Raw genomic sequence first — 24,618 nt, 5'->3', positions numbered from 1 at the left:
CGAATTTTGAGATTAATTTTTAGAAATTTTCTTGAAAAAACAAGAAAAGTTCTGAGTTTTGAAAATCTGATATTTTCAACTTGGAAAATTTCTTTTTTTTCTTTTAGAAAATTTTTTTAGAAATTAAAAATGTTCAACTTTTGAAACTCAGAAATGGACACGTTTTTCTATAAAATCAATCAATCGATCAATCAATCAATCAATCAATCAATAGGTTTATTCACTCAACACATTTCATCACCAATGTACAAAACTTCATCTACATGAGTGAAGAGGAGCAGGAAGAAGAAAATCTTTATAAGAACACGCCCCTTTCTTAATAATTACAAAATAAATGTTTCTGTTTTTATGACTTCATATGTAAAGTTGAGAATATTAGTTACAAACGATAAATCATTCTCATTGCTGAAGCCGTTAAAAGTCGCTGTAAGTGTTTTGTCAAACAGCTAGCTGGGAAAACAACGGGTGACGTGTGAATGCACCATGCCTCATTGTCTCCAGATCCTCTGTGGAGGAGAGGAGAGGAGAGAAGAGGAGATGAGAGGAGAAAAGAGGAGAGGAGAGGAGAAAATAAGAGAAAAGAGGAGAGGAAATGAGAGGAGAGGAGAGGAAATGAGAGGAGAGGAGAGGAGGATGAGCTGCAGGGCGGAGCAGCAGAGGAGATAGCCGCCAGCGGCTAGCTGCCGTCGCTGGGGGATTTCTACAAAGAGCATCGTGGCCCTCCAGCTGCAGCACATCTGCAGCCATGTTCACGGCTTCAGATTTCTGCTTCTCCTCCTCTGTGTGTGTGTGTGTGTGTGTGTGAGTTTCAGACCATAAATGAGGCCAGTGACTGACGCCTCGCCTTGTGGCCCACTTTATGTCCTCTCTTCCAAGACTTCACCCTCCGTCTCACTTTGGTGGACGATGCTGTCCTACTTCCTCGCTCTCACTGGCTGCTGTGCAGTTAAACGTCAGTAACTGCTGCCCACAATCTGATCCAAATACATGTCATTTATGGTAAACAGAGCTATAAAATCTGATGTCTACTGAACCAGCATTCAGCTTCCTCAAACAAACCTCCAGAAACTCCAAAACTGCCGAAACACTGAGTTCCTTTGAATCAAGTCTTGTTTAGACCACAATAAATGGAACACTGACCAACAGATCTGATGTGTATTGATGATTTTAATGATGTTACTGGTTTTACAATCAGTGACTTTTTAATATTCTTATGATGTAAAACCTTGTTGCTGAAATATTCTGTACAAATAAACTTGATTGATTGATGTTTGAGAATTATTATGTAGTTCAATGTAGAGAATTTGGTTTGCAAATTGCTCTGGTTACAACTGATAAACAATCCGATTCTTTTGAACGGTTCTTTATTTTGACTCGAGTCTCAGTGAGAGCTGCTCTGTTTTCCTCCTTCTCTGTACACCACAGTGAGTTTTATTATTCTATTTGATTTAAAATTATATTTATTCAATCAGTAAATAAATAAAATACAGGAAAGCTCATGCTAACTGGTTTCTGTTTGTTTTTGTCACCTGTCATGGTGGCAGATGCATGTAGCTCTGTTTGCTAGCTAGATGTTTTTGGTTAATGTTCACAGTGTAGTGTTTACTGTTAATGCTTTGCCATAACTGTTATATTTAATGATGCAAAAGACAAATTTTGTTTTTGCCAAAACAATTTTAAGCCTACCTTTATTCTTGACTGTTACATTTTTTTGTTTTATTTAGTTTCTATATTGCAACTAGCATTAAAATGTTATCAATACGCTCACATTTAAAAGCACTACATGGATATTTTACATTTATATTTTTGATTTTTTTCTAATAATATATACACATATTTTTATGTTCAAGAAAATAGTTTTTGTTTTTATTAAATACAAATGATTCAAGTTTTTTGTGCCACTAATGGCGTATTTGGGATAAAATGGCTTGTTTTTAGAAAAAAAAACCCTTATACTTTCAACAATGGATCTTCTGAACGGCTCTTCGAAGTGAACGGATCTTGAAGATTCAGTTCCCTTCATCACCAGTTGCAATGTTTTTTTTATGTTGGCTTCACTTCTCGCGCTCCACTAGGGGGCGCTACAGTAGTTTATCTATATAGGTTCTAGTAACCTAGAACGGAAAACCGGAAGTGAGTTAACGGCGGAAAGGAAGTAGTTTTTACCGCAGTTACAGGAACCAAACAAGCTAATTATCACTCGCATTCTTAAACATTTCCCTGCGCCGGACAGGGTGACCCGGACAGGGTGACCCGGACAGGGTGACCCGGACTGGATGACCCGGACAGGATGACCCGGACAGGGTGACCCGGACAGGATGACCCGGACAGGATGACCCCGCCTCTCACCCGAAACGTTCACTGGAGAGAGGCACCTCACCCCTGCCGACCCCAGTAGGAAGATGGGTGTACAGAAAATGGATGGATGGATTCTTCAACATTTACCAACATGGTGAGTTAATTTTGAACGCTGTAAACTATTAAGAAATGTGTTTTTGTTTTACATCGATATTTAGGCAGATTAGTTTTAAGCTAACGAAAATGCTAGTGGTTTACATGGGTTATTTAGTGAAGTAGCAGCTAATTAGCACAAAGCTAGCTCTTATTTATTGCTCTGTATGGTTTAATGCTGATGTTTTTATACCAACAAGTCAAATATGTGCTGTATTATTTATCTTAGTTAAATTTAGTGATATATAATCAGATGGTTTACTTAAATGTCTAAATATTTAAGTTTTTTTTTTGCGTTTTGTATAATTCTTAACTACTGCAATTTTGTTTTACTTTGTTTACATTTTAATTGACTCGATCATTTAAATTCACCAGACAGTTAATAAATAACGAACAGCTAACTTGTACTTCTTGTGTCTGTTTATATTCAGAAAGTAAAGTAGTAGCCTTGTATCCTTTAAAGTTGTTTTTTAAAGCTCCATTTTTAAGGATTGTGCGTTCTGCAGTTTTCTGAGCTTGACTGGACATAAACAGACAGGATTTCATTTTCAGGTCCCATGAATTATGGAAATGGGGAAAGGAAACTGAAGGAAGTTGCTGAGCCGAGGTTTTCTGGATGAACTGGATGCACAAAAAATCCAAACAAATCATGCTGGCTTTTGGCTTCGGAGTGGCCTCTTTAATGCACACCGGGGGTATGAAACACACTACATTGCATGATAAATATTATTTCACACACAAACTGCAAACAGAGACCTTCTTGTCCTCTAAGGGAGACGATGCAGTCAGCTCTTCCGTCTCCATTACAGATTATTTATTGTTTTTACCTCTAACCTCTTCACTGTTTGTTCCTCGTTAATTCAGCCAAAGTCACCCAATGCTAAATGCTATAATTGTTGTAGAAGATTTAACATATAATTGTTAATTGCATCAACTGAACTAATTGCAAACCCATTAGCAATTATTACCAGAAGCCATAGAAGCAGCCATCCAGCTGGAAGAGTTTCTCTCCTTCACTCTTCCCTGTAAAACATCTGAAAATAAGGAGGAAACGCCGTAAGAAATCATCTGTTTTTAAGGGTTTTTTGCCCATATGCAAACCACATCTGACAGCAGTCCAAATGTACCAATCCCCATTTAAATCAAATGCAGATCCTGCAGAAAACCTGGTGATCGACCTGTCCGTCACAGAGACTTGACACGTTAAAAATGACTTTGTTTGTTACATTTTTTGAACAAAGTCATTCTTAGATAATTAGATTTTAGTCCGTTTTAGGGCATCTTGTCATTTTAAATCCAATTGTACAATTGTACATCTTTGCAAAGCAGAAGTGGAGCCTCCTGTACAACCAGGAGGTGGTTTCTGGATGGTAAACCAACAACAAAACATTGTACAGCGCATAGAGCGGTAAAACCAGCTGACCAAACATGCTGGAGCTCTGTTCAGGTTGCTAGGTGACAGGTTGGACTCAGCAGGGGTTGCTAGGTAACAGTGCAGCGCCTACTGATATGTAACTTTATGTTCCGGAGGATTTTTAAACGGCAAATTTTTCAGACTCCTTTTAAAGACTTGGACTGTTTTTAGAAGCAGTAGAAACCCAAATCAAAGTGAAAAATAATGTGGAAAATGTACAGTTTGGATAATTGATCCCTTTTAAAGGTTGGTTCTGCTTTGGTGTGTGACAGGAAGAGTTTAGTGGATATTTATATGCATGTATCTGGGTGCAGCTGAAGATTTTCCCCTCATTAGTTTAAGTCAAATATCAGTTAGCAAGTTGCTGCTTACATTGTGTTTAAACCTGAAAAACTCACCTTGACTTTTCAAAACTTCTTTTGCACTAACTGAGCTTTTATTTGGCTGATCATCTAACACCCCAAATAACACTGTAATATTTGAAGCTAATCAATAAGATTGATTAAAAAATGGGGATAGTGGTGAAAAATGATGGTTTTAAATTCAGTGACTAACCTGATCAAATCTTTTGTTGATCCGGTTGTTTAAATTCACTCATGATGGCAGTAAAATGATATTTAATCCCTTGTAATGTATTTTTGGATGGTGCTCACTTTTTCTTACAGATAATTTTCAGAAATAAATCCCCTCATACATCAGGTGAAGCTGCGTTACCAAGAATCCCTTCGTTTAATAAACATCGGTTATTTTACGCATTTAAATGCAAAATGTTTGTTTTTGGTTTGAAACTCCATCGTCTTGTCTCCACAGCAGCACAATGTGACATCTCCAAACCCCCTTCAGCTCTTAAAAATGAAGTATTTTTAGTTTGTAATGACATAAAAGAGGAGAAAGCTGTAAAAACATAAAAAGAAAATAAAGAAAAGAAGTATTCTTCTGCCATTATTGTCTCAACCACTTCTCCTTGTCACTAAACACTCCTTTAAACTCTGATCTCTAAGCTAAAAGCTTCAGTCGGTGCTATTTTCCATTCAGTGATTTGCTTTTAAATTCTTGTATTTATTATTACCATGAATCATAGGGCTTTCATCTGAAAAGCATTTCTTATATATATCCATGTTTTTCACATTTCTTGAGTGAGAAATGTGACTAAAGATGCAAGTTGTGCATTAATCTATAAATGATTTAGTAGATCTACATCTAAGATAATATTTATGTAATAACTAATAGCATGAAACATGTTGAAATTAATGCTAAAATCTTAAAGTGCTTGAAGTTAACATGAGTTACAGTGATATATCATTTCTCTGTGGAATCAATAAAGTATTTTTCATTTGAATTGAATTACATGCTAGTGCTAATGTACACTTGCTAGCTAGATAGCTAGCTAGCTTGTTTACATTAGTCATGGGAAAGTGTAAATTTATCGTCAGTCGTCTTTGAAACCGACTCACTTCTGTTACCAACCTGTATGATGTTCCAACCATTTTGTGCAAAAAAAAACTGCGAAACTCTACAGTATAAAGTAAACATGAATCAGGTCTTAAATTTCATTCATTGTGGTCTTAAAAAGGTTTTAAAAGGCCTTAAATTTGAGTTGGTGAAACCTGCAGAAACCCTGTGAGCTAACATAACCTTGCTAATTAGCAAGGGTAAAGCTAGCTAGCCCTTCTTAGCCATTTACTAATTTCTTATGCTAAGCTGTATAATTTATTTATTTTGTATTGTCTGTGAACTTATAGGTCGTACATTTCACAAAAAATCATCTTAAAAATCCTTAAATTTAGTTGGTGAAACCTGCAGAAACCCTAAACTTCATGGTGCAGTTTTAGCAACGTTGGGGTTAGCTGGATATGAAAGCAGCAAGTTGCCCTAATTGTCTTACTACATTTGATGGTCCGCCATCTTTACTGGAAGTCTTGTGTTTGGCTGAATGTAACCTTGTAAATCTAAATAGTTTTTTCTATGTTCTTTTGAAACGTTTTCTTTTCCACCCAGCCTATATTTTAAACAGTAAAGTCTTGTTTTTAACTGCTGAGCTTTGGGCTCTGAGGATTAGCAGGAGCTTCTAAATGCTTTTCTAAAGCCTCTGTTCTTGTTGGACTCCATGTGGTTTGGAAATAACTTCTTTAACCTCTCAGCTTGATGGGCATTCAAAACCTCTTTCACTGAGACCCCTGCCAATGTTTTAAACTTGAATACGTTTGAACCGAGGCACCTGGTTGCCATGGTAATTAACTGTTTTATTCCTGTAGAAACGGCAACGACTGGTCAGTTGTTGTGTTTTTTTATCTCAACATGGTTTGTAGTGATACTCCTCAGTGATTTATTTCCATTATTTAAAAGAGTTTCTTTACCAGTTAGGTTTAGTATTATTTAGTCCACTCTGATCCAACTCCAGTCCGTTTGTGTAGAAAGTTCTGTTTGTTTGGGAGCTGTGAATCCAAACCTCCGTCTCCGTTCGGTAACAAACCGCAGTTCAACATTGATGCACGTTTTGCCCTCCAGCACATTTTGTTGATGCAGAAGGAGAAAATTTGTATTTGTGAAATTAAAACATAAATTTCTTTCAATGGAAAATATTAACTAAATTTTTGCTTTTTGTATCCAAGGTTGTAGAAGAAAGTAGAAATTCAGAGAGTTTTACTGACTTTTCTGCGCCCACATCAGAGTTTTCTTAATTTATTAACCTCGGGTCACTTTCTTTTAAATGTTTACTACATTTAGACAAATCTTACTTCTGAGGATAAATTTATTCAATCGAAACTGAAAACTTTATATATATATATATATATATATACATACATATATATATATATATACTAGCAAATGTGCAAAATCCCTTTTAAGTGTTGGATGTTCAGTGAATTACATTCAGGTTGTCCAGCATAAATACTTCAGTAGATTCTGGCCCGAAAGGTTTGATCCAAATCACAGTTTAGACACCAAATACTGTTCATCTTTCAGATTTTTTCTCTTATTTAACTTCACTGAAAAGCCTCAAAACATTAAATACAAAAACTTCCACTAAAAAATTGACATGAACTGATTTAATATTGAGGAGTATTGGCTGTAATGTAAGTGTTGAATGTTTTGATTTGTGTAAATGGTTGTTTTTGAGTAGGAAATGATCTCCAGGCAGATCCAGCTGCTTTAACGTTTTGGTACGGAGCAACAGCAAACATCCAGCTGCATCCGCACCTTCAATGAGCCGCAACACATTTTCCACGCTGGGAAACTGGAGCTGAAAGAGACGGAAATGTCATCCGTTCAGCATCTAATTGAAAAGGAGAATATTGCTGAAGGCTTTTGTAAAGGAAATTCAATATGGGGTGCTATGACATTTGGAAGAAAATCTAGTCAGGAATGCAAAGAGAAAGTGGGAAAAAAATAAATCTCGCTTCCGTCAGATGGGACTCAGACAGGTCCGCAGCCGGGAGGGTCTGGGATCGATACTAAAACAGTGAGAACAAGTCGGGGCCGACGCTTCGGAGAGCAATAACGAGAGACCAAGAAGAAGTGGGCAAGAGGATGTGTTGTGGAGGCAGAAACAGCAGCAAAAACCATTTATGTTCTCAGCTTTAACAGGAATACTGTACATTTTATTCACTGGCATGTCTAAGTAACCCTTCCATGTTCGTCTGAGGTCCAGGAGGTTGACCACAGAAACACTCAGATTCAGTGGTTAACGTCCGTCCAGCCGCTTCTGCCCCGGCATGTTAAATAAAATACAACAAACTACAGAGCAATGAGCAGTTAACAGTTGTAAAATAAAACAGCTAAAATGCAAACGTATACAAAACACAGGAAAACCCTTAACATACACTGAAATATACGTTAAAATACAATAACTGTAACGAAAACACAGAGCTGATCCTGATACAAACCACGGTTTCAAACACCAACCGAAAAAAAGGGGGCGGAGCTGACGGTTAGTGGTTGCTACGGTAACCATCAACTGTCAGGAGCAGCTAACAGAGCAGCTAACAGAACGTAATACACCAATAAACTTTTTGACTAAACAAAATTAAAGGAATAGATAAGCTTCACTTTGATAATGTTATAATAAAACCCTGTTACTCAAACCCAGCAGTGGGAGAAAATAAAAAATGTCAGATGGTCTGTGAAAAACGTTTGAAGATTCTCAGAGGAGAGCTCCGGTGCCCTCTTCCCCCCCGCTCTCCTGGAAGCATCAGCAGCTTTGGCCTTGAATGGTTATTTGGTCTAATATCCGAGTCCTGTAGCTGCTGCTGTTGTGCTGCTTCTTAGGGTGAACACAGGTTATTAGATTTTGTGGGAGGAGGCACTTTGCTCTCCCAGGAAACTCAGGAGTAAATAGTCAAAACTTTTCCTTCTGTTGTGGTCGAAAAGGTTTGAGAAAGAGCAACGCTGGCACAGAGAGCGGCAGCTTATTATACTGCAGGGTTAAACAATCAGAGGCGGGCAGAGCACACATAAATTATACTCTAGTAAGAGTAACTCTACTTTAATATATTTTTACTCAGGTCAAAGTAAAACATAGTCATCCAAGAAATTACTCAAGTACTGAGTAACTGATCAAATTATCAATCATTTAATATTTAAAAATGACATCATCAGATGGACCAAAATATAAAGTCAAAGATGATGTTTGTCACTTAAAAAAATAAATCAGAAAAACAATTCCACAACACATCTACATGTGAATGTTATCAAAGTCAAGCTAGCATGACAAGCTGATGTACTTCCCTCTCCCTCAACTTATTTTAATTAAAACTTTTTTCTAACTTTGTTACCTGGTTGTCGTTGTGTTGACAACTGTTTGCAAAGCGCTGTGCCCCTTTTTCTTTTATATAGCATGCATAAAGTAAATATTTAGCATGTTGTGTTGACAACTTAACAGCTAAAACTAATGCTAGTCATCGATAGCAAGCAGTTTTTTGTGAGATCTAGCATGCATGATGTCAGGCTTCATCAGCTGTGCATGTCACCTGCAGAAAGAAAGAATGTATTCTAATTATTTAGACGATTTACTAAAAGTCTGAATGTCAGAGGTTTTATTTCGGGTTTAGTTAGTTTTAATAAAACAAAATAATCTTGGTTCGGACAAGAAGAACAAATTCGTCCAGCAGTCTAAGTCTTCTTGCAGGAACTTTGAAGCAAAACTGTTTCTCCTCTTACATCCATCTCTGAAATTGAAGTTTGATATCTGTGCAGTTAAATCTGCAGTAAGACGACCGCATGCGGGGTAATCTGCTCATGCATTCAGAGTTGCTTTCAGCTCTTAGTTTCTTCAGAAGACTGGCATAATTCACCAGCATGAATTATGCAGATGAGTTAGGAGACGGAGCAGGTATGCAGGTGTGAAGTTAGCGCCACACAGCGACTTTAATGTCATTAAAAATGAGAAAAGGATTCATGTGAACTCAAGAAACTGTAGGAGGTTAGCAGCATTTTGACAAAAAAATCTTAAAACAGAGATTAGAGGAGAATTGATAAAAACGATCAAAATGTGATCAGTGAGACGGAAACGAATGGAAACCTGTCAAACTTTTATTTATCCGGATCCTAACCTCGTTTAGCCTCTCTTACGAGGCTCACGGTTGGACGGTGGTGCCGTTCTCCTGGAGGATTTCTGCCTGAATCCTCCTGGCAACACGTTGAACTGCAGATAAGGAGTTGGCTGCTGCCGTTAGAGCGAACAGTAAACATAAAACCAGGCGAGCAGATTTGGGATTCGGTGTGTAGCATCGTGTTCTGAGAACTCCCCCATCCTCGCGTCTTAGCGCCGTTTCAAAGGGCCTCCGCGCTGCAGAATGGCTGCATTTGCATGTAGGTGTGCATGCAGAAATCCAAGTCACGCGTTTGTAGGTGTGTGTGTGTGTGTGTGTGTGTTTATTTATGTGCTAAAATATGCTGGAATATAATCAGTGTACAGAAATAACCAAACGATCACAAATCCTGAGCGTGAAATACATTTAGAGACAGAAATACCAACTGAAATCACTCTGCATCTGCTTGTTTATTCAAAATGAAAAACAATCCGCCCACAAACTGGGAACTTCCAGGGGGGTTCAAAGCTTTTTTGGGGGCCCTGGGCAGATTTTAATCTGGGCCCCCCAGATGCTTCATCATTCCAAAAATACTCTGCGTGTAATTTGTAATTGGCTTGTATCATGTCAATATGGCTGTTTGTTTTAACCTGACAAGAGCAGAAATCTAATACAGATAAAGATAAATGGATTTTGAGATGTAGAGTAATATTTAAGAGTTCCATTTTTATTGTTATTTAAAAGTAACATCAGTTGATACACATTAAATTTAAAAAGTTTGATATTTTATATTTACCCACTGCAGCAGAGAGCAGGACACTGAAAATCATTAATTATTAATCAATCAAGTATTTTGAGTTGAACTGAATTATATGAAGCTATGATTATGGAAGTAGAATATTGTGTTTTGCAGAACGATGAACTTATTTCATAAATTGACAATAAAAATCAGAGTAAATGCTGCATGTTGAGGTCAGCAGAACCGCACGGATCCAAACTCCTGAAGCTGAACAACGAAAGGCAGCAGAGGTTTTGTTTTCATCCTGAGCGATGTCGGCGGCCGTCGCCCTGCGACACGCAGCCTCTCGGTTTTAGTGACTCTCCGGTCCTGAAGAGCCCTCAGGCTGAAAATGGATCCGCCTGAATCCAACCTGCATCTCGTTTCTGTCTGCAGGCACTTAGAGGGCAGAGAGGAGAATATCTTCTGGCTTTTCTCTCCTCACTTACTTTCATTTTCTCTTTTTTTCCTCCCCCACTTTGACTCTAATTGACCTTTGAAGAAATAGGATGTCGAGATTTCAGGGTAAATTTGTGTCTCAGGATTGGGGCAGTGACGGCTGCTTCCTGTTCTGCTGCTGTTGCTCTGGGTTCAGTGAGCTGAGCGACTGACGGCGTCAACGATTCGGTACGCGCCACGGTCACCGGGGACAACCACGTAAACACTCAACCTGCCCGTGACCTCGCAGTTATACTCCACTCCAACAGGGGGCGACAGAAAAACCAAATTTAATGCCGTAACGGAGGAGTAGAGATTTAAATATCAGTATTTTAATTAACAGATTAAAGTGATTGTGTTGTTACCAGTTATTTAATTAATTTAGTTAAACAAATAACTGGTAATTAGAATGAAAATTAATTTGTTTAATTTAGTTAGGAATTAATTTAAATAAACTAGCTTAGTATTAAAATGAAGAAATATTTTTAATTACATAAAAAAGTTGATTGATTTTTAATAAAAATTTGTTTTATTTAATTACACTTGTAAAAATGTAATGTTTGAAATAGTTGGTTTTTAAAGTGTATTGGCTTATTTAGCTGAATTGCATTTTTAGTTGCATTAATTAGCTGTGTGGCTGCATTTAATGAATTACATTAGTAAAAAAATATCAATACATTAAATTGATAACCAATTTCTCTCATTCCAATAAATGAATTTAAAATAAATATTTTTTTAATCTGGTAAGTAGACAAATCAAAGATTAATTTATCTGAATTTAATAAAAAATGATTAAAAGTAATTTAACAAGTAATAAAAGTATCTGAAAAATAAAATTTTTACAATCATAGGTTGAGGTAAAGGTGGGAATTAATTTTATACTTTCATCCTTTGATAAAATTTGGAAATTTTCTGATCTTGAAAAGTAAAAAAAATTAAACTTTTCAAATTTAAACATTTCTGCGGGGGTTTCTGAAAAATGTCCGACATTTGTCTAAAAATTTTCTGAGTGTTTTCAACCAAATTTTTGACCTTTTAAAGTCAGAAATTAAAAGGTTTTTGTTTTTTGTTACAGTAGCCGTAACACAGAAACGATTCACCTGCACTTTGTTACGATTCTGTAACTTTTCCTATTTGAAGTGGATAACTGCTCCTTATTTTCCGTCCACTTACCTTACCCGACTGCGAACTGCTTGACGACACCATGACCTTAATTATCCCGACTACTGAACTCTTTGTTTCTTTTTGTGCTGCGACTCGGCTGGAATATGTGACAGCTAATTGAACCCAGGGGAAGTTTGTGCTTGATTGTTTTCAGCTTTCTCTCTTTCCTTTCACTGCGTTTGCTTTTATCAACACTTATAGATTTGTCTGTAACTCTAGAAACAGCTTTAGTGCTTATTTTGCAGTTGCCTGTAGTTATTGATCTCTAAAATGTTGGTACATTTGAAATGAGAATACTTTTTATCTTCAGGAAATGTGGATTTCTTTAAAATCAGCAACAAGCTGCAGTGCAAAGCGAAAGTCCAGCCTGTCCACTATCATGTATAATTAGTGACATGACTTGTTAGCTGAAGTTTAATTACACACCACAGATCATGCGGATGTGAGAGCCAAGTTAACACAGACATCAATTTCATGGATCGCTCTGCTGTTTCTGCCTGGAAAGTGCTTTCTATTTCACGCATGGCTTGTTCTAAAACCGAGGCACAACTTACATTTCCTTTTTCTCTGACTGCATCGTGTCGGCGATCTACACGAGTGTTGGCCGAACCCCAACACTCTTTAAGATGAATTGGCAAGATGCTGGAACGTAAATATTTAAAGTGTAACTTTTATGAAATTTGTTAAAATTGTTGTGACAGTTTAATTTGAAACAGATAATCTGTGAAAAGATTGATCTCTTCCTTGAGCTATTATAGAAAAACAACCAATCAGAGCCAGGAGGCGGGTCTTAGTGCAGTCAATCATCCTCATGCACTCACTGCTAAATGTGCTAATGGTGGAGAATCAACTTTCCATAGCATCCACGATAAGCTATGGTAGCTGCAATGAGCATGAGATGCTGATTGAGAGCGCTAAGACCCGCCTCCTCGCTTTGATTGGTTATTTCTAGTTAGTATGTTTCCATTGAACAAGAAATGAGAATGCTCGTTCAAGCGGCAAACTGTTAAAAAATTTTCCAGACCATCATCCTCTGCTACTTCCTGTCTTCTTCTTCTTCATGGTTTCTGCCAGTAGTAACATCCGGTTGTTGATTATATGATTTTTATTGTGAAAAGTGTTTCTGTTTCAGTTTTCGCAAAATAAACTACCTCATCCTAGCACCAAAACGTTTTATACATATATATATATTTTAATTGACATTTTCCCATTAAGTTAAATTATTTTCCAATGGAAACGCAACCAATGTGAGAGAGAGTTTGTTTTCCAGTGAAACTCTCTCAATCATCACTATCAGTAGTCAAAGGAATCATCATTTTGTCTGATAATTATCAGTATTCAGTGGTGGCTGACAGATAACAGCTCACAGGAAATGGTGAAACTCGCTGCAAACATGAATGATGCAAACTACAGATTTAACAGGAAAATGCTGCAACCACCTTGTCTGGTTGATGAAGTCTATACTCAATAATATTATAAGTAATAACGTCAATCTGCTGTATTTCCATTATCTGGAGGGAAATATTGAGTTCTTCCACTGTTATTAACTGATGTGTACTTCAAACAAGCAACAAAAGCAATTAAATCAGCAGCAGACATTTAGAAATGAATCTGATTGTTATCTCACTCTAGATGAGTGAACAGATAATTTAATCAATACTAGACACTTTGCCGAAAAGAAAAGCTGCACTTATGACCCTTTTTTCCAGAAACTTCTCTTACTATCAACCTTTGCTGCATTTTTTTGTATTTCCATTACATTAAGGTGGAGTTGGACGTATTTATGGTTTGAAGAGTTTGGTCATAAATAAACATTTCATGATGAATGTTGATTAATTTCATCCTACCAATTTTAATAAAAGACATGAATGTCATGATGTTTACCATCAACACAATTTAGGTCATAAATATAGTATGTATATTTTAAAACGATGCCTTCTCCTTGTTTGGAGATGTAAAGCATAAAATTGACTCTGTGTTTGGAATAAAGCTGTAACATAAACAGAGTGTCTGCATCCTTGTTGTGACAAAACTATTTAATCTTATATATTCCATGTAGCTTACTTTGTTCTTGCGAGACTTTTCTTTTTTCCAAAACATTGAGTCTGCCTCCACTGCATTTTGTGACTTAAGGCGGTTGTGTCTAAACTAGCTGTTAATATGCTAAAGCTAGCTAGCTTGTATATGTCCATTATGGCTAAGAGCAGATTTATTGCCAGTTGGCTGGACATTTCTGTCATGATCCAGGTATTAAAACGTCTTAAATTTGAGTCTGCGTTCATTGAGTGCTGTGACGCAAGGCAGTTGCAGGTATCGGTAACTATCTGCTAATATGGCCAGCTAGCTTTTATCGACATTTGGGTGGATGATGTTCGACTTCTTTTGCCAACCCATATGATTTATTTATTTGCGATTTTCCAGTAAAAAGAGACACTGATGTCTGAAGAAGTAACGTACCACATTCTGACACTGTGTGACTTTGTAAGTCCCACATTTCTGTTGTGATACAGGTCTTAAATTTTATTTATAATGGTCTTAAAAATAGTCTTGGATTGGAGGTGGCATAATCTTCAGAAGCCCTGAAATGCTAACCTACACAATCCATAGTTTGTACATTTCTATCGTGAAGCAGGTTTTAAATTTAATTTGCAATAATCTTAAAAAGTCTTAAATTTAAGTTGGTGAAAACTGTATAATCGCTGAAACACTATTGTGATTCTACGCAATTCCACTCAGTCGTCTATTTGTAGTTTGTACATTTTTATTGTGATGCAGGTCTTAAATTTATTTTGCAATGGCCTTAAAATGGTCTTTAAAATTGTTAAATTAAATTTGAGTTGGCGAAACTTGCAAAATCCTTGAAACACTAACTTGACTATTAACATCCGACACAATTGCTTTCAATCATCTATCTGTTGTTTGTACATTTCTGTTGTGATACACGTCTAAAATGTCAACCATAATGGTCTTTAAAAGTCTTAAATTTGAGTTGGTCTAACCAGCAGAATCCCTGAAACACTAACTTATACATTTCATCTTTGTCTATCTGTAGTTTTTACTCTTTTATCATAATTCAACTCTTAAAATAAATTTGTAATGGGCTTAAAAAAGGGTTTAAAAAGTCTTAAATTTGAGTTGGTGAAACCTGCAGGTAAGAAAATGTGTAAAAACTGAAGTGTTGCGAATACTTTCTGGGTCCACTGTAAGCTAGTTATCCTCCAGAAGTGCTGAGCAGTAGTTTAAAAAGACTTGAGAGGTCATGTGGACAATAAATAGGTAAAAAGTCTCAAAGCACCTCTAGCTTGGTGAGCCCTGGAGATTTCACTGGACGATTTATATTAAAGAAAGCATCAACCTCTGTTCATACCGGAGTGGAAGCAATATTACACATCACCTCAGTGTATTTAGAATTAGAAGTGGAATTAAGCATTTAAGAGGGACAACTCTCTTTGGAGCCATTCATACCCATCCATCAGCTGCAGAGGGAGTCCAGTGGAACAAAGGTCTGATTCTAAGGCGCAAACTCAGCAAAATGTTCTCCAGCGACTCTACAAAGCAAAGTAGTTTTCTCTGGTAGCTTTAAACTCTTCACAAATCATTTAGTGTAACTTTATGGATGCATTGTTTCAGCCTTATTACGACTAATTTGAATTTGACAGATTAACTGTAGCAGAACCTTCAGACGGATTCAGACTCTAACCTGGATCTGGTCTCTTTATTCTCACGTTTGCTGGTTCACGGGGTGCAGACGCCGTCGCCGTACTGGGTGAAGCAGAAGAGAAGGTTTTATGTTAAAAGGGAGCGATTGATATTCATCTCACACTTGTGCACTTAGTCCTCCACTCCCACTTGATTTGCATTAACATCATTTAAAATAGAGGCAGAAAGAACTCTCAGAGGAGCGAGTTGCTCTCCACTACATGATCGCTGTGACTTAACATGTGCTGTTTCTCTTCTCAGGCGTGAAGGGCGCCAGGATCTGACAGCGGCGACGCAGACAAACGAAGGCAAACGGCACAAACACAGGGAGGTTAGATGAGCTTTGACACGCGACCTTTTCTGGAATCACGTGATCATGCATATTCGTGTTTAATGAAAACGTTACACGACTCAGAATGTGGAGCTTTTTTATTTAAAGTTTAATCTGAACACAATTACAAAGAACAGCAGAGGTTAAATGTGATGTCAGGTGTTTTCTGTCTCCTTTATAGCTCACTTTGAAGACTTGTGTTTTGGTAACCAAAGTCACTCTGTTGGCTTTTTAACAAAATAGTTTCAGACTCTGAGAACTTTTTCAAGGTCTCTGTGCATCCTTAAAAAGTCTTAAATTAATATTTCAAAAACAAGACCTTAAAAAGTCTTGAATAAACTTAAGATTGCTTCATGTTTTTAAATTCATGTTTCTAAAATGTTTTACATTCATGCTTCTGAAATAAGGCCTTAAAGTCTAAATTATGGTCTTAAAATGTCTTAAATTCATTTTTAAAAAGTAAGTCAGTCTTTGATACATCAATCACAGGTCACATCTAATCTATTTATTTCTTTGTCCTGCCAAGTTCTACGCCGTCATCTTCATTGCATTCTGTGACTCCAGGCAGTTGAGGCTACCGCTAACTAGGTGCTAACATGCAGCTAGTTGACCTTTACTGCCCACCATCTCTAAAGCGATCAAAAAGCAAAGAAACATTTTTGCAAAACGTGTTTTTTGTTTTTTTTGCCATTTCAGAGCTGATTAAAGCTAAACTTTATAATTTTCTATTATTATCCAGCCTGCAGCTGAACAATAAAATATTTCCTGCATTTAATCTGTTATGATTTAAAGTGTTTGGGGAGTTCTCATGTCTGAATCACCTGCAGAAAAGTATTTCAATGAAATACACAAAAATGTTTTATCTATTCTATAAACTCATTCATCAGGTTTTCCCTCTGTCATGTTAGTTTGGATTCTCCGAACCCACATGCAAAAGAAACTCTCAGGAGAACCGTTAAAGGATTTATTTGAAAATGATCGGTAGGAGTACGGCACAGGGGCGCTTGGTCTGGGAGGTTGGTCTGGTTGCTGGAAGGCTCGATCAGGGGACACAGCGGGACGGGCAGGAAGGAATAATCCAGATTCTCAGTCAGGGCTGGAGACCTCGCATTACGTGAGACCTCAGGACGTCAGGCGCCTAGGAAAACACAAGAAAGGACAGGATGGGTAAGTAAGCAGAACTGAGTCGAACACGTAGCTCTAGAACCAGATATACCAAAAGGTGACGACACTCTGGCAGCGAGGAGCCGGGGATCCGCTCCTCTTATGCGCTCGCCGAAACGCACCTGTGGGAAGAGCGTGTGACAACGCCCATAAACTCGAAGACACCACCTAGACGGAAATCAGAAGAACTGCCGCAGCTGCAGATCCTGACACCCTCATTTTAGGCAAACAGATTCATAAAACTCAATATCAGATTGACATTTTAAGGGTTAAAAGCAAATTATGGCTTGCAGCAGCAGCAGCGACGTTACGAGGGAAAGCCTGAAAAATGAGTGTTTGGATAGAAAATACAGTAATATTTTAATTTTCATACAAAATACAGACAAATTTTTATTAGAAATTACCTTGTGCCTATTTCAAAATTAGGAGAAAAGAAAAGGAGAAAGTTGGTAAAAAGTTTCATACGTCAGAAAGAGAGAAAAGAAAACCTGAGAAACCATAGCAACAAACAACGTGAATAAATAATAAACTGTTAGAAAGTCACTGAAGAGTGCACAAATTAATACAAGCTGAATTTGGAAACAACGTTGCTCCAATATGGAGTATCTTTAAGAAAATGACTATTGACTTTGTTTTATTATTGTTATAGGTGAGAAAACGGCTACAATAAATGGATCTGCTGTGAAATAAAGCATGAATATAAGATCCTTATTCTTATAAAGTACAGTGGAGGGTCTATGGTACTGTGGGTCTTTATCAATAATAACATAACATAAGAAACCTTGTCAAAAGATAAGACAGTGATTCAGAACCGGAGGAAAAATCATTTCTTCCTTCATTACAGTTTTATTCAAATGACTTTAATAATCATTTCTGAAGTTAAATGTTGGTGCTGCTGCTGGATATGAGAAAAATGAGCCCACTGTTCATAAAACCAATAAGTTGAAGATGTGTCTAATTACATATTCATATGCTCTTTTAATTTTGCAAACGTGTGTTCGGCACCATAACTGGGGAAACGGGATGAAGGGATGATTGACGGTGACAGCTTTCCGTACGATGAGCTGTTTTATAGTTTTCACACAATAAACTCCTGATTTATTCTGATTTATTCTGATGCACTGCGCTGACATTCATACTGTTATTCTGACTGTAACGCTGCCTCTGCTTTCATGCTAATTGGACTGGATGCTCTTATCGATGATGTTTCTGTTTGACTGCATTGAAACAGACTCTGAAATCTTTACTTTCTGCATCGATTTGATGCTTTAGGCGCTTTACATCTCCGTGTTTTTGTCAAGTCAAGGTTGTTTTCTGCAGCGACGACAGAAAGAATCAAAAGAATAACAGTCAAAACAGTAAAATTCAGCTGTTGAATAAACTTTGCTAAAGGCAAACAGAGCAATCAGAATGAGAAAATATTTATATTTACATCAACATCTGTTTGCATATTTAAAACCAAAACATAAATATTCTCTTTTGGGTTTTTCACATTCAAAACAATTTGACTTTCAAAGATCCAGTGTGTGTAATCTGAATTTTAAAAACAAGCTTTTGGAAGCTGCATAAACGCGTTGACTTCTCTGAAATCATCCGGCTATGAATGGAAATGAAGCTCCAGCAGAAGCTGCATCTCGCCTGCTGCTTTGCTATTTTTGCTTGCAGTCGATTCGTTTTTATCCAGAGCAGCAAAGTTTTCCTCTGTGGAAGAATCTCTGCAGCCGATGTTTACGCCACGCTCAGCATGAGAGCCGTCATTATGAAGAGTCCTTCACATGTAATGGAGCATGTAGCCGCTAAATGCTGGTTCTGCTTCACAAACATGAAATGCACTTCAAAAACACAAAGTCCTTTTTGGTTCAGGTTAGTGAAAAATATCTTGGTACGCTTGAAATATGACAAAACTAACTTACAAGGAAGTTTTCAGCTAGAAAAAGGAATTTGTTTTAAGTGAATAACTCTAATATTGATGACAAAATTGTTCTAGTTCCACTGGCAGATTATTTCACTTAAAACAAGAAAGTTTCCCCATATTATAAGTTAATTTATCTCCCAATAAAACAAGTAGTTCTTCATGAATATTAAAGAATTATCAGGTTAAACAAGCTCCTAAACATTGTGGAAAAGTTACTATAATTATTTGGTAAGATTTTCTGTTTTTGCAGTGCAGAATGAGACAGTAACAACAAACAGAAAAGACTCAATCAATCCATCAATCAATCAATCAGGTTTATTTTACATGTAACGCAGTTCAAAGTTCTTTTCATCATAAAAACATAAAAACAAACTTTACATTTTGATGAGCCTCTTCACCAAAATCATCAATAATCACCAAATATGTGGATCAATATCTATAATATATATATTCACCTGTTGGTGTCTCATTTTCTATGCAAAACTGATAACCTTTAGGTAACTGAGTATTAATTTAGATTAAACAACAAACTAAAAAGGATTAGTTTGTAAAGAACAAATGTTTCTGGGGTTCCTCAGGGTTCCACACTCGGGTCACCGTCGTTTAGCATCTACAGCATCAAACAACTTTAAATGTTTGTGTCAGCAAGTGACCTTTGAACTCTACAATCTCTTATTTAGGAGAGAATTTACTTCACAATTATGTTTTTCATTCATTAATAGTTTAAAATCAACATTTAGCATGTTGACAACAGTTTTGATAAAAAGGAAAAATCTCTAAATAATCAGTTTATTATATTTACAATAAGCAGCCATAGAGATAAATATTTAAACAGAACAGGCGATACGTATGCATAAAAATGACAACAAAGACAGAATAGTTCATTTACATAAGAGTTTAATTTATTTAGGTTTAAAAATGATACAGTCGTTGTGTAATGGGAATTGTTTTCATGTATTTTTTTAGGACTAGAATAAACTGGAGCATCTCCTTCTACTATTTTATGTATGATAAAAATAAACCCTGGTTGTTTAGTCAAACAGATTCAGTAATCAGGACATTTTTACATTTTCCTGGAAATACTTGAGCTCACAGCAGGAAGTCCAGAGCTGCTCTGCAGACATTCATCATTTAACGGGAAATAATAAAATATGCTTCCTTCTGATGCTAATGCTAATAATGAAGATTAGTGTTACAGTTTCCATCTTTCATCAGTTATTAAAACAGATACTTGGATAAGAGACTAACTGCTGCAAAAGTATTCATATTAATTAAACTTTCACACATTTTTTTACATTTCAACCATAAACTTTAATATATTTTAGTGGAATTTTACAAAATACCAGTTCAAAGTAGTACATGATTTAAATTGGAGGAAATTTAGGAATGGGTTTAATCATAATTTTATGCTAATTAATAAATAAATAGAGGTTTGATGTGAACCTTCTGTCTTAAATCTACACATTTCTGCTGTTACGTCTGTTTTTAAAATAAAGAAAAGTAAAACATTTGAAAAAATGAAGTGTAAAATATTATGACGGGATTTTAGGGCCATTATTCCGTCCTTCCAGCTCATCAAAAATCTCAGAAATTTTCAAAGATTTTTCTGGAAAATTTGAGGTTAGTCTCTAAATTTTTGAGTTTTCAAACTCAAATGTAATTTTCCTCTAGAAAATTTCTGAAATTAACTTCAGAAATTTTGGAGTTTTTTCTTGCAAACTTTCTTTTTTTACTAGACAATTTCTTAGATGAAAAAATCTGATTATTTCTTGCAAATTTCAATGTTTTAACTCAAAATGAAGCCTAGGCACAAATTCAGTCTGGACGACTCTTTTAGCCCCACCTGCATCATCCAGCCGGAGCTTCTGGCTCATCACCTCCACCTCCACCCCTTCACCTCCACCCCTTCACCTCCACCCCTTCACCTCCACCCGCTCTTCATCAGGCCACATCCTTCATCGCCTCCAGTGTCGGGTCCTGGAGGATGTCGTTCCTCTCAGCATACAGAATGCTCATCCAAGCCCATCACACAGTTTGTGATGATCGATGTGTTTATCCGGGCGCCGAGCGCCAAAGATTTAAATCATACTGTTATTAAACTCTTCTAATGGTTTCCTTTTTCTCCGTCTGAGTCTCTACAGATTGAAATTTGAGTTTTCACAAACAAATTGTTCAAATTCAGAAATATAATCTTTTCAGGGAAATTTGATATTGATCTCCAAATTATTTTTTTCTAGCAAATTTTCACCTTTTTGAATTCAGAAGTGTCCGTTTTTTCTAGAATATTTCTAAATTCCTACGTGTTTGTTACGACATGCAGAACCTCGTTATCCAAACTGTTTAAATATTGTTTGCATTGTGAAGCTCCTCCATGTTGGACCAACTCTTCATGTTGGCAGTATGAGATTAGAAGCAGCACATCCTCTGATGTGTTTTCCTTCTGATGCGGGTCGAACCCGACTGCAGACATTTTCTCGCTCATTGGTTGAGAGTGTTGACGTGTTTTGGTTTTGTTGGTCTGGAAGCCTTGGGGCCGCCAAGCTTTGTGCTGTGATTTCCTACCAAGATGGCGCCTCTCATGTCCGGTTCAGACTTTTGGGAACTTTGTGTTACCCACCCTGACAGAGACTGAAGTGTTTTCCTGAGCAGAAAGTCTCTGTGCAGAGGGAGGTTCTGGTTCTATGTGGGTCAGGGACTCGGTGTTGGAGCCGTTTCTTCCGGGGCGACGTGCCAGCAGTGACCACTCCTGATTTATCAGCCCGGCCCTGCATGAAGTCATATTTCAAGCTGCTTCTTCATTACCTGTGATCCTGTGCAGCCGGACCAGCTCTGCTCTGCAGCGGAGGGTGTCCATTAATCCCACACAGCTTTAATCTTCACTATCTTAATGGCACCACATAGAAAGACGAAGCAGCAGCCAGCGCAATAGTTTTTGTTCTCTTAAAATATGTTGAACTGCTGGAAACACTTAATCTTGTTATTTCATTCGCTGTTTCCAATCAAAGCTTTTGTAATGGAGGCCTGGGGTAACAGCATGGAGTCAAATGGATTAGCATTAAAAGTTTTGCAGTAAAACTCACTTCTTTATGTATTTTTTTTACAGTGCTCCTAAACAAGAGGAATCTAAAAAGCATCTGGGATGTTTTTGCTGTCAGTTTTATGTTCAGTGGTTTCGATGGTGGCGACTTACTGACAAATAAAACAACTAGTGCTGTTGATTTTGTTTCAGTGAAACGTTCTAACTACCACGGAGCTAAGAACATAAAATAACCAAATTAAGAGAATAAAGTCGTCATATCTTCTCTTTATTCTCATGTTATTCTGACTGAACTACAGTAATATGATGAATTTCTTATCAAAAAATTGACTTTCAATATTTCAACTTTATTCTCTTAATTTGAATTTATTCCCTTAATTTTACTGTCTTATTCTCATAATTTTGTTATTTATTTTTGACCCACATGCTGGATATTTGCTGTAATGTGTTGTAGGTTTGACTCCGCCCCCTCTCTCAGCAACTCACTGAATCAAAGGAGCTTTGAAGTCTCTGAGGATTAAACAATTATCACACTGAAACACAAAAATAGTCATAGCAAAGAAATAGAAAGTCTCAGGTTAAAATCCCAAATTAAATCAAGCGTCTATAATTTACTTTGTAATCAAAGCTTTAATCTGTCATAAAAGTAATGATTAAACTTTCTAAATTTGTCAACAGGAAATAAAGAAACGATCCGTCTTCCTGACCTTCGTCTGAGTCTGTAGAGGAATCAAAGATCCTGCAGGTCACACAGTGAATGTCCTGAAAGGGAAACAAGGTCACATGTCGCCGGTTTTATTTCTGTTGCTGACTGATCAGGTGCTTAGGATGAGAACAGCAGCACCTCAGCTGGAGATCACAGCAAGTCTGCAGAGTTTTTACACTCAGAAGCAACACAAGCAGTGCAGTACTTTAAGATTTCATCCAACTAAAGCATGCAAGTGCACAAAAAGATCATTATCTTAGGGCTCTGGTCTTTACAAAACATGATCTTTTTATTTTGTGCTCCAAATAATTTTTTGATTATTAAACTTTAGCTGCTTTAGGGCGCCTTGTTGCTTTAAATCCAAATAATCTGCCACCGGCCACGTCCTCTACCTCAACGTTTACCCTCGCACGTGAAAATGGCTGCAAACAGATGTTCAATTCTAGATCTGTGTAGGTTTGAAAACCATTAGTGGAGCCTTCTGCACAACCAACAAGAATGCAGCAAGTAGCTTCAGGAGTCAACAACAAAACTCTTGTCATTTCCAGCAGCCACTAAAACCAGCTGAATAAAAGGTACTGGAGCTTAGCCTGGGTTGCTAGGCAACGCCGGAACTGGCTGGGGTTGCTAGGTAACAGGTAATGTGAAAATGTGAGTTTTGCGTAATACGTCCACTTTAATTGTTTAAGGTTTGGTTTTGTGGTAAAGTCAGAAACTGATATATTGCTTTTTTTTCCCGTGAAAGGTTAGCATTAGCATCCTGGTTTTAGAAAAAAAATGTCCACAAATGTCCCAGGAGCTGCGTTTCCATTCACCATATAGGTTTGTAATTTGACATTTTGAAAATAAATTTCTTTAATAAAAATAACAATTTTGAAAAAACAAATTTTTTGATAAAAAGTTTTGGCACTAGCATGTTGTCGTTTTACGGTTTAACAAAATTGGTTTGTTTTGCAAAACTGCAATGGAAACATTTTTAATCACATGAGCCACAAGATCAACAACAGGAAGTTGCTACTGCCAGAAACGGCAGAAGAAGACAGGAAGTAGTTGGAGAAAGATGGCGCTGGATGCTTGTAGTGACGTATCGCTTGAACAAACTTATCTGAATGTTGTTATAATTGTGATTCTTATTTAATGGAAACACAGAAATTGAAAAATTTTGGGTGTTTTTTCAACATTTCAACATTATTGACAAAGTTTTACGTACATTTGTAATCTAGACGCAGCTAACTCATGACTCGGGATTATTTCTGCAGAGGAACAAATCATTTATTTTGCCTTTTTTTCATGAAACATGAATAATAAATAAATAGACATGATTATTGTTATGCAACTCCTCATGAATCAACTGTGTAATCTGTATTTTTGTGTTACTAATTTTGAGCTGATTTAAATAATTGGTGCAGAACATTTTAGTGAAAATCAGCCTTTATATTTCTTAATTTATTTACAGTGTGTCAAAGAGGTTTGTGTGAATTTGCATTAAAGGTTGAATATTGATAAGATCATTTATCACTTTCAGCTGGTTGTCAGAGGTTTTCCATTTCCCTCCCTCTAATCGCCTGATAGTTCAGCCTTTTCTGAGGAAATGAATGTTTTTGTCTTGATTGCTTTAATTGTTATGGACTTTTAATGAATAAACACGTCAAGGATGTTCATTTCAAACTGATTGCGCCCAATTTCATTGTGTCATTTTCACAGTGTGGAGCTACTTAAAACAAACGACCAGCTTTCAAATCAGATAATTGCATTTCCTGGATTTTGATTTTCTGTGACAAAATAAAAAAAGAAAAACGTTTAGAAAATAAAGATTCTGGTTAACAGAGATGGCTGTAATAAAAATATTTCTTTGTTGTTCCTTTCTGTGAATATGGATTGGTCATGAAAAAACTATTAGAAAATCTCAACAAAAACCACTTTCACAATAATTCACTGAACCCAGCCGGGTTATTTCTGAATGTGCACCTGATCAAACGGAGAGGAACAC

General features: G+C 36.8%; 1 long non-coding RNA gene across 1 annotated transcript; it reads left to right on the top strand.

The window, feature by feature from the left end:
• The first annotated feature begins 2,153 nt into the window (after positions 1 to 2,153).
• Positions 2,154 to 24,297, top strand: LOC122839619. Its single transcript, XR_006372075.1, has 4 exons — positions 2,154 to 2,452; positions 3,004 to 3,146; positions 15,737 to 15,806; positions 22,601 to 24,297. It is a non-coding gene; the product is annotated as an uncharacterized LOC122839619 (long non-coding RNA).
• Positions 24,298 to 24,618: the final 321 nt, after the last annotated feature.

This window comes from Gambusia affinis, linkage group LG11 (assembly GCF_019740435.1).
Source record: "Gambusia affinis linkage group LG11, SWU_Gaff_1.0, whole genome shotgun sequence".
Taxonomy (NCBI): domain Eukaryota; kingdom Metazoa; phylum Chordata; class Actinopteri; order Cyprinodontiformes; family Poeciliidae; genus Gambusia; species Gambusia affinis.
Note: the sequence above shows the minus strand (reverse complement) of the source record. Positions and strands in the feature narration are given on the sequence as shown.